General features: G+C 34.9%; 1 pseudogene; it reads left to right on the forward strand.

The window, feature by feature from the left end:
• Nucleotides 1-2951: 2951 nt before the first annotated feature.
• LOC116113511 lies at nucleotides 2952-10888 on the forward strand (annotated as a pseudogene).
• Nucleotides 10889-11778: the final 890 nt, after the last annotated feature.

An 11778-nucleotide genomic window follows, 5' to 3' on the forward strand; every position in this document is an offset into this window, starting at 1 on the left:
GAGCTTTTCTTTGTTGCATTAGCTTGTTTTGCTCTGTTTCTACATTGGCTTTCTTCTCAGTGTTCGTGAATCTTCATGCTTACTCGCAGATCGAAATCTCCATAACTTACATATTGTTAGTTGGAGCTGTTGTTCTGGAGGTTTATGCTATTATTCTTCATTTTTTCTCTGATTGGACAAAACTAATTTGTTTGCTCAAAACGAAAGATTCAAGGCCTAATTGCTTCAATTCTACTATATCTCCTCATTCACTTCTCCACAATCAGAAGAGATGGTCAGAATCCATGGGACAATTCAACCTCATAAGTTTTTGCCTCAATGACATGTCCGCGGAATGTATTAAAGTTGAGAAGTTATTCCGCATCAGCAAATTTCTAGGGAAGTACCAGTACTTGACGTGGGCACATGTAGAACTTGATATGAAGGAAATAACAAAGCTCATCGCCAGGATGAATACTTGGCTAAGGGAGCAAGTTCAGATATTGTTCAGCCGGATCTAGAACCTTCCATCCCAGCATATGAAGTGACATTAGCAGGAGCTGGAAAGACTATTCGTTTAGGTGTCCCAGTACATGAAATGGCAGTAGCTGCAAGAGGTGATGATGTACTTAATAGAAGCGAAAGGCTTAAGGATTTTCTCTGGACTATACATAATGTAGAGTTTGACCACAGCCTTATCATTTGGCACATTGCTACTGATATTTCTTATTACAATGATTTTGGTAACTCTCCTCTCAAATGCAAATTAATTAGCAAGAACATATCAGATTATATGTTGTATCTTCTAATCCTATGTTCATCTATGATGCCCAAAGGACGTGGTGAGTTGAAGTTCAGGGAAACCTCTGAGAAGGCCAAAAGTATCTTCAAGTCAAAATGGAACATGTTTTGTAATGATAATGGAAAAGTTAAAGCTTGTCAGGTTTTGCTTCAAGAAGATGTCCTTCATATTGATGAAGTAAATGCAGATCTTTCAGCATTGCTCGACGGATGTAAGCTCGGTTAGGCATTACAAAAGCTGGAATATAAAGAAAAGTGGGATGTAATAAGTCAAGTGTGGGTGGAAATGTTGACATTTGCTGCAGCTAGGTGTGAATGGAAAGAACATGGAAAACGACTTAGAAAAGGGGGAGAGCTGCTCACTCATGTTTCCCTTCTTTTGGCACATTTTGGTTTAGGTAAACAATTTCGGCTTTATGGGAAGCCTCATCCATAGACATATTTTTTTTTTTGGGTAAAATTTGAATAAAATCGAAATATCCTTGTAATAGTTGTATAATTGCTAACTGACTTACTAACATGTCTAACAAAATTATAACAGTTGCTACTTATCTTATTGCTATTGACAATAATGGTGAAGAGGAAAAAGGGACAGAGAAAGGATGCACTGCAGTCAAATACAGAACAAATAGTTAAATTTGTTTCAGTTAGTTTTCAATTAGTCTCCGTTACAAGTTTCTGTTAGGCTCATTAAATGAGAGCAATGGTGTTTATTTACATGGCATTTTCACAAGGATTCCCTACCTGGCATCTCATTTGTTTATAAACAAGTTGACGTTCTCTAGTTATATATTTGATTATTTGTTGAGAAAATAAATACTTAATTCTTATAAATATATTGATATGTAAATGTTAATATATATGTTATATTATTGACAGATAAAATCAACAAATATTTAATTTTAAAGAAATTATATATATTCTTGTAAATAAAAATTTTGGATCCAAAATAAAAAGAGTAAAACCATGATTATACAAATCTTTTCATAATTAATAAAAAGTAAAAAATACATTGTGTTATGCAAAAAATACACAACCAAATGGACCGAAGCTTATTAAGAATATTTATATCAATCATATACCATTTTAAGATAAGGATTAGAGAGGGATCCCATGTGTCGCCACAACTTGCAAAAACACTTATTATATTAAGTTTAAAGGTATAAATAGACACGTATTTTCATGGAAAGGAGGGTTGAACATATGAAAGCTGGGTATAAATTTGAGTTTCAACCATTATATTACTCTGTAAATAAAACATTACTCTATCTTTGTATATCTTATAGGCGATATCAGAAAAATAGTCAAAGAATAATAAAATAACAGTGAACGTAGGATTTGCTTATAAGTATCCGAATTACTATAAAAATCTCTCTTGTCAATCTTTTATTTATATTTCTTTAAACATACATTATCTCAGCACCATAATCAACTCTTATAACCATCTCACATATAATTTTATTTCATAATACTTTACATATGCGAAATCGTCGGTATCAAAGTGACTCATAACACATTGCAAACACTCCGTTCCTGGTTAAAACAATTAACCAACCATCTCATAAAAACATAAAAGAAAAAAATGAGTTGACTTGATAATACTTTAGGCAAACATAATATTGAGTAGTGGGATGTTTGTGGCTGGGGACACAGGGAAGGCCCAGCCAGGCCCATTAGCTTCCTCTCTAACTCCAACTTAGTGGATCTTCGTTAATTTTAAAATATAAAGAACACAATTTTTATTTAAATCTAATAAACTATTTAAATTTAATAAAGATATTCTTTATTTTTAAGAAAGAGACTTAATAGGAAAAATAATTAATAAATAAAATGCATAGAAATATGATAAAGAGTAAAATTTGACTTTCTAAATGTGAATAGTCAAACTTATTCTCTAATTTATATTTTAAAGATAAAAAATTTATTAGACTCTTATTTTTATAGACAAACTCTTTATAGAATTTGGTCATATAAAGAGATTTTTAGAGATGCTCTTAAAATCTATATAATAAAGTAGAGAAACATGAAAAAGCTAAAAGGAAAAGAAAGTAGAAAACATGAAAAAGCTAAAAGGAAAAGAAAGTAGAAGACTTGGAGTCTTGCTTTCACATCTGCTTTTGCAAATAATGCTATGGCCCATCCCATCTCCATCTTTTGCTACTAATAGTATCTCTTCTTCTTCGTCTTCTCCTCTCGGTCTCATCACAAACCCAACATAACTTTTATCTCATTTACCCACCTCCAAGGTACTCCCATTACTGCACTTTTCTTCTTTCTTTCATTTTTAAGCTGCTTAGTTTTGTCTTCTATGTGAGTGCTTCCTCTGAATTCTGTAAGTACAACATAGAACAACAAAACAAAAGACACAAACACCACTGTTTTTTTATTTTTTATTATTTGATTTCTTAAAATTTATATTTTTAACGGAATTGTTGTAACAACAGGTTTCAGTGAACTCAACTCATTGAGATAAAGTTATTATTATTATGTTTTAAAATTTGAAATTTGATGGATTATTACGTAATGTTTACTTGATCTCTTGCTGTTATCTTTACTTTGATGTTTTATTTGAATTTGCTTTAAAAAAATCTCTGTACACCATGGGATTTTTTCCCGCAAAATGGCCGTAGTCTGGGCAGGGACGGGGATTTCCTATCATCCCCGTAGCAGGGATGGGGCGGGGATCCCCTAGGAGGGCGAGGACGGGGAATGGGATCCCCATGTGCATCGTGCAGGTTAGCTGTGACCTCGAGGTGTGATCTCGAGCTGTTGAGCTACGACCTCTATTGTTGAAGTGGTCGTCAACTCTAACAATCTATCACTTGGCAAGTACGATTCACACAATGTAGACCAACCTCAACAACACACCATGTGAACTTTGCCAAGTTTACAACTATGGTTTGTGTTGTGCCTAAAAAGTCACACTGATGTCAGTTCAACAAGTGCCTAAAAGACAAAATGTATTAGCTGTCAAGCCCATACCGTCTTAGAGATATTTTATCCCAACCCTATCTCATTTTAAGATAAGGACGAATAAGAGCTCTGCATGTGTCAAGGCAACTTGCAAAAACACTAATTACATTGATCTCAAAGGTGTATAAATGGACACTTCTCTTTGTAAAAGGAGAGGCTGGGCATATGAGAGCTAAACATAGATTTGAACTTTATTATTTTTCTCTGTAAACAAAGTTTCTCTCTATCTTTGTATGCCTTACGGACAATATCATAGAAATAGTCAGAGAATAGCAAAATAACAGTGGATGTAGGATTCGCTTTAAGTATCTGAACTACTTTAAAAACCTCTCTTGCCAATCTTTTATTTATGTTTCTGCAACATATATAATCTCAGCACCATATTCAAATCTCATGAATCCATCACGTATAATTTCTAAGATACTCTTAGCACTTTGCATGTGTGAGTCGTTGGTGTCAAAATCAAGCATCAACAGTTTGGTGGCCCATACAGGTCTCGAACTTGCGTCCAAGCTCCTCGATGGCATGGTCAAATCGCAGATCGCACGCATCTGAGTTCCCTAATGGCGTGGTTAGATTATAGATCACATGCATAAGAGTTCTCGGATCGCGTGGTCAGATCGTAGATCGCATGCATTAGAGCTCTCGGATCACGTGGCTAGATTGCAGATTGCACGTATCAGAGTTCTCGGATCGCGTGGCCAGATCGCACACATTAGAATCCTCAGATCGCGTGGCCAAATCGCAAATCGCACGCATTAGAGTTCTCGGATCGCATGGTCAGATCGCAGATCACACGCATCAGAGCTCTTCAATCATGTGGCCAAATCACAGATCGCATGCATCAGAGTTCTCAGATCGCGTGGCCAGATCGCAGATCACACGCTCAGATCATCTAGATCGCGCGATTAAGATTGTTGAGATCACGTGTTCAGATAATTTAGATCATGCTTTCGAGCGCTTAGATCGCTAATCTCGAGTTCTCAGATCAAGCTCCGCGCTTTCTGATTGAACTTCTTGTCAGATCAAGCTTCGCGCTTTCTGATCGAACTCCTTCTATTTTCTGATTGAACTCCTTAAACTTTTAGATCGCAAAGAGCTCTCAAGCTCTCAAATCATAAAGAGCTCTCAAGCTCTCAAATCATAAAGAGCTCTCAAGCTCTTAAATCGTAAAGAGCTCTCGAGTTCTTAGCTCGAGCTCCTCACGATCTCAGAACGAGCTTCTTACGATCTCAGATCGAGCTCTTTATGCTTTCTGATCGAGTTCCTTATGCTCTCTAATTGAGCTCATAAGCTCGCTCGTTTATTTGAGATCGTGTGCATCAGATTGTTCAGATCGCATGCCTCAGACTCTCAAGTTTAAGAAGTTGCATTTAAGGGGGACAAAGTGTAAGATTCAACGAATAATTGAAGTGAAATGTAATTTTTAGTGATGAAGTTTTAATATTTGTATGTAAATTTTAAATGACACGTCTAGGATAGTTGAATAAGGGATTTAGGTCTGCCTCTAGGAATTTTCATAGATGCATCATGCATATGATGTAGTTTTCTTTGTTTCATTAATTTTGAATTTTCATTTGCCTTTGTAGTTTTACTCTATTTGGAATTAATCAAGTGACAATTACTCAGCTGTAATTGGAAGAAAAGAAGTTCAAAGATACGCAGAAGAAATAGATCAGTGACTGGTAATAAAAATTCTCTCTTCTAGTAATTTATGGTGTACTTATTTATATAAATGCAAGACATGTTCTTTATTATAAACTTAAGATTATGATGACTATTAGTGTTTCTTCCAGCTCTGAGTTTATAACTTTTTATTTTACATGGTAAATTAATTGCATCGAATTTCTAAAATAGATGAAAACCAATTAAAATAAATATCAAAATCACATTTCTATATTTCATGAGCAAAACATTTTAAAACAATCTTAAGGCATGTCAGATATGTTTAGTAGTACTGAAAGAACAATAAATATTATTTACAGTCACATTATGCAGAAACAATGAACTAGTTTCTATAATATAATTCAAATCAACACATGTATTTTTTGTTATTTGCAAAATTAGTTTCCTTTCTTACTGTAAACTTACGCATTTTTGAACCTGAACTTAATTGGGAAAAAATTGTCAATCTATATAACTTAGCATTTTTCCTTTTTCATCCTCTAAATCTTTTGAGAAAATTTAAGGCACTGCATACACATATCTCTGATTGGAGTTGATTTCTTCTATTCTCTAGCACTGAATTATATACTTACTATATTTAATATTTTTAAAAAGATTTATTTTCATCAAATTTTGGGCAAATTTTTGGTTTTCGTTGTATTTTTCATTCAATTTTTTGCTGGAATTGCGAAGATATATGAAGTGGTTAAAATGTAATTTTAGAGTATTGAATTAGGGTGTACTTAGAAAATGAGTGTTGAGAGTCTGTTTTTTCGGGCATTTAGCTCTAAATGTCATTTTAAAAAAAAATATATATATATTTCTACATATATGTCAATTTTTATTTTTCTATATTTTTGTTTAGATATAATTTTTTTTGTTGTGTTATATATTTTTTTACATATATGTCAATTTTTATTTTTCTATATTTGTTAGATTATAATTTTTTTTTGTTGTGTAAGGTGTTGAACTATCAATTTTTACGCGTTAAAATGTGTCGTTTAACTGACATTTTAAGGATACTTGTAGCCATTAAGAGATGTTAAAGAGCTGGAATGAGATATTTTTATGTGTTAGCTTAGATTGTTTTTTGTGTGTTATTGATGTATGTACTATTGGGGTGTTTACTGAGATGAGCATAATTGTTGTTATGAATTTTGCAGAAGTCTATAGTCATATTCATCTCATTCTCATACCAATTAATTTAGTTTTATTTATTAAAAGTAATATCCGGTCAAAAAGTTCTTTTAGTAAGTACGTTTTAGTTGGTTGATGCAGTTTCGATTTCTGGTTTGATTGATCTGTGAAAAACAGTAGAGCCATGACCATTTCTCTAGAAAAAGTACAACAGCTTTGGAATAGATGGGGAATTCGAATATCGGTTTACTTAGCCTTCTTTACAAATCATCCTCATCCTATCTGGTTCTAAATGAAAATACATAGTAAGAAGATGGATATTAATCCTCATTTGGTATCAATCTAGCAGCAGATTGGATGCAACTGTTGCCTAGGCAGCTTGCCACCAGCCAAGAGGATATCGAAGAAAAATAATTCTACAATATCAAGTTACCAACTCAGGCATTTTGGGCACCATTCCTTCTTTTGCACCTTGGTGACCAGACACTATCACGGCTTACTCTTTAGAAGATAATGAGTTGTGGCTAAGGCATTTCTCGGTCTATTGTTCAAGTTGGAGTAGCATTTTATGTCTTCTTACGATCATGGAGCAACACGGGCCTCACATATTTGGCGATTCCAATGTTTATTTCTGGAACCATCAAATATGGAGAGCGAACTTTGGTACTTTGGTCTTCGAGCACCCGATAAATTTAGAGATACTTGCTCTTAAATCATGATCCTAGTCTAGATCTTGTTCAGTTGACAAAAGAACAAGATATCAAGGAAGAAGTGCAGAAGGATGAGTCACATCCACTGATTGTAGCTTATTTTTGTTCAAGAGATTTAGACATTTATTTGCAGGTCTACCCTCAAAATTGATGAATGGAAGCTAAGCTATAAAATCTTTGAGAAAAAGTCACCAAAGTGGCTTTCGATCTGGTGACTATTGAGCTTGGATTCATGTATGTTTCTCTACACAAAGGCAATCATCGTTATTCTCGCTTCGGAATAGTTCTTCGTTTTGTTAGCTTCCTTCATCTGTTTTGCATTAGGTTTCTTCTCAATTATATTGACGTCCAGGCTTACTCACCAATGACTTATCCGTAACTTATGTATTGCTCTCTGGAGCTGTTGTTCTGGAGGTTTATGCTTTAATCCTACATTTTTCTCGGACTGGACAAAACTAATCAATTTGACGAGGTCTAAGAGAGCAAACACATATGTTCGTACATGTCCATCTCAAGCAGTTGTGACCAGTCGGAAGAGGGGTCGGGATACATGAGACAGTTCAACCTTCTGAGTTTTAGCCTCAGAGAAATTTCGACCAGTTATGTCGGAATTCATAAGCTCCTGCCTTCAACGAATTGTTAGAGAAGTATCAGTATTTGAGCTGGGCAAAAATAGATGTCGTTTTGCAAGAAAAGATCTTCCACCATCTTTTAAGAAAGGAATGAATCTGAATTGCCGTCTCTGAATTCAAACGAAATCAAAGAAGTACCTAGAAGTTTGTTTGCCAAGATAGGTCATTATAAGGTTCAAATGAGGAACTACAAAGGGCTTTTGAAGAATTCTCTATTTTATTTGGATACGGGGACTTCCTATGTGTTGGCACATAGCTTCTGATATGCTACTACGAGATTCAGATAAAGATGAAGATAGTATTAATAGTAATCTAAATTGCAATTTAGCAGATGGTTAGCTGATTACATGTTGATCTTTTGGTGTTTTGTCCATCTATGATGCCCAAAGAGACTGGTGAAGTGATGTTCAGAGCTACTTTTGCCACCGCCATGCGTTCATTCATGAACGAAGAGATGAATATGCTCTCAAGTAAAAATCTTAAAATTAGAGCTTGCCAGTTGTCAGAAGAGTTTGGTGGCACACCTGAAAGTAATGACGAAGCTGGTATATCCCAAACATCTCATGATGTAATTATTAAATGGCAATACACCTTGTCAAGGCAATGAAGAAGTCGGAAATGTTGAAGAAAAGGGGATGATAGTGAATACGGCTGGAGACTTAATGTTCGCTGCAGCTCATTCTGAATGGAAAGAGCATGGGCAACAACTTAAGAATGGTGGAGAGCTACTCACTCATGTCAAACTTTATTGCACATCTTGGCTTTAGTGAAGATTACCAAGTTTATGGCCAACACCTACCGTAAATCATATTTATTTCCTGTAAAATATGACTATAATACATGTGTGACAGCTAGTTTGAACTTAATTTATGATGTTTGTACATATATCTCTAAATAAAGTTTCATTGTCTTTGCAATTATATGCAATGAGTATAGAATTTTTTTTTCAAGTGTTTCTAGTTTGCGCACTAGTTGAAACTTGAAACTTTAGTACTTGAAGGATTTGTATACGTTTGATTATGTGCACTCATGAAATATATAAGAATTTGAGGTTAATGAATAAATTCGATAATGAATAAAAAACATATGGAATATTTGAGTTTGAGTTGTACCTAAAAAAATGATAATGTGAAAAAAATATTAATATAAAACTTTGTATATGTATAGCATTAATATAAGATTTATATGAAATGTGAACAGCTTAGGTTTTGCTTAATGATAGGAGATGAGTGGGTCCAATGTAGACCATATTCTCAAAAGATAATGATACATTTTCTTATTGTCAATTCTTTCAACTACCTCCAAGAAGAGTAGAGGTCCCATTCAGTTCTGTTTTTGTTTTGGACCTTTGGTTCGATGATATGACCTTTGCTTTACGAAACTGCTTTTAAGAATGCACATGGACACGCAAGAGTTCGCTAACATATTGTGTACAAATAATATTCATATCAAAACAATGTTTTAATCTTTTGGTGCTTATCCATCTTTGTTTCTTTGTTAATTTTGCCTTTTGGGCTGTGACTAGATAATGTACTCGGACCTTTCCCCAATGGGACTTTGAACTGTACGAGTTCGTAGCAATGGTGACAATTGTTATGTAGTACTCTCTCAGCTTCCCACTTTCCACTCACTCAGACACATCAACCTTGCTTCTCTCTTCTAAGCTTGGTATTCCTTCCTCGTAGTTGGTGCTTGCATTAAAGCAGGTATAGAAATCATTGAAAAGTATTTCATTCCGTATTTATGAGTATCTTTTCATGTTTAGAAGAAAGTTCTGTTAATAAATGCAACATTTTTACTTATCATTATTACAGAATTAATTTGGCAATGAAATTTGCGTATAAAACAATGGAAAAGAAAATGAGCAGTGGACTTTAATTAGGTGAAATGCGTCCAAAATTTTGTTGTGGGTGCATGGAACAAGAATCAATATATAAAATCCATTGGGTGGTTATTTGGCTGATGCTCTAAATATGTTTCTAAATTTTACTTGTCCAGGTTTCTCCAAAAATGCTCCGTCAAAGGACTATTCCCGGAATCTTCAAAGTCATCTAGGCTTTTTAGTGCCTTCACTTCCATCTCCATTATAGCTGCCATTTTTGGAATGGCATACTACCAGAAATACCGGTAACTTCACGGAATATCTATTTGGTTTTCTTTTTAATGCCTAGCATGATGTAGGGTACACCAGACATGACAAATTGATTAACTGCACAGAAGAGCCATGCAAGCATGTTTGCTAATTGCTGTAAGCTTCTTGATTTTAACTTCGGCATTCTATCAATACAGGCAACTCTGGCTCCACCCGCTACTGGGAAGATGGTAAAAGGTCTTCTAATGTGCTATAGTGTCATTTTGTACTTTCTATTCGGCAGCAGCTTCTGGGTATTGGGGTTTGGGAACAAAGCTGATTCAAACATTCTCAAGAGCCTGTGCCTGATAATGGACCTTCTACGCTCCAACATTGGTTGTTGGTCTCGCAGTTGTGTTTGTTCTTCTTCAATTATTTGCCATTGGCTTGGTAAGCTCACAGATATACTGTGCAATCAAACTTAGAGAGGCGAATTCCATTTTCGGTTAACTGAGGTAATCTTTCTACAATGGGAGCAGGTTTATTCTCAAGTAGCTTTTGAGATCAGGAGAAGAAATCACAGTGATGTAAAACAAGGGATGTTTTCAAAAAGAAACCTTATCCTAGGATCATTCTTGCGGACGTTGTACATGATATTCTGTGGATTTATGGCAGCAATGCTTCCATTTTTTGGAGACATTATGGAGTGGTAGGGCAATTGGATTTTCCCCTAGACTTCATCCTGCCAATGCTTCTTACAACATGAGCTTTAAACCTCCAAATATCCTCCATCTACTGGATCAACATTACTGTCATGGTTGTTTTCACAGGTGCAGGATTGATGGGTACATTCTCCTCGTATGGAAGTGATTCTCGATGCTAACAAGTTTAAGCTCTTTAGTAGTGATGTGGTGGACTGAACATAAATGAAAATCTCTGAGCGTACGAGTACCTCAGAGAAAGTTTACCTTTTGTGAATCAAAACTACACGTTTTGATTAGTGCAATTAAGAATGAGAAACTGCATAGTAACAATTTTATTGTTAATACAGGAATTTTCAGTTGCAAATCCACTCCTAAACTGGCTGCACTGTATTGTCTATTTTTTGTCTTCCAATTGGTCGATTCTATACTATTTATCTGGTGTCTTACCAAATTCTTTATACTATGCTATTGAGAGTGTCCATAAAATGCATTCTAAAAATGTTTCCGTTCAACCTGCTGCCAATACGATGCAAAGATTGCAAATGATGTACTGTCTTCTTTCTTCGAGAGATCCACCATGCTTGATGTTAGGCCTCAGGTAATTTAACCCTATCTCATCTATTCTGCAACTCTTTCCACATCTCTTGAGCCCTGTGGATTAAATTACGCATACCAAGAGATCAAATATACAAAAAGATCCACAAGAAGTCAACAAATTAATTCATACCATATTCTTCAATATAAGCCTTGAGTTTTGCATGCTCTTCAGGTGACCAAGGTCTCCCAAATCAAGCAAAAAGAAAGCTTTCAAAGTTCTTCCTGGATGCTGGCTGTTGTTTTTAAAAGCGGAAAAATTGGGACGATCCAGGAGATAGTTTCCGGAATTTATGAAACTTAATTACTGGAAGTTGATTTATCCATTTTACATTGGAAATTAAACATAAACATGGGCATTCGTTACAGGAATATTAGGATGCTACTCTATTGACACGTGTCATGAATCCCAACACCAAATGGGGTGCTTTAATTTAGCTTGCTTCGTTAGATAAGAATATATATATTTCAACTAAAAAGTAACTTTGAAGAAGTTCATACTTCATAAAACT

The sequence above is a fragment of the Pistacia vera genome, unplaced genomic scaffold (assembly GCF_008641045.1).
Source record: "Pistacia vera cultivar Batoury unplaced genomic scaffold, PisVer_v2 Contig68, whole genome shotgun sequence".
Classification (NCBI taxonomy): Eukaryota; Viridiplantae; Streptophyta; class Magnoliopsida; order Sapindales; family Anacardiaceae; genus Pistacia; species Pistacia vera.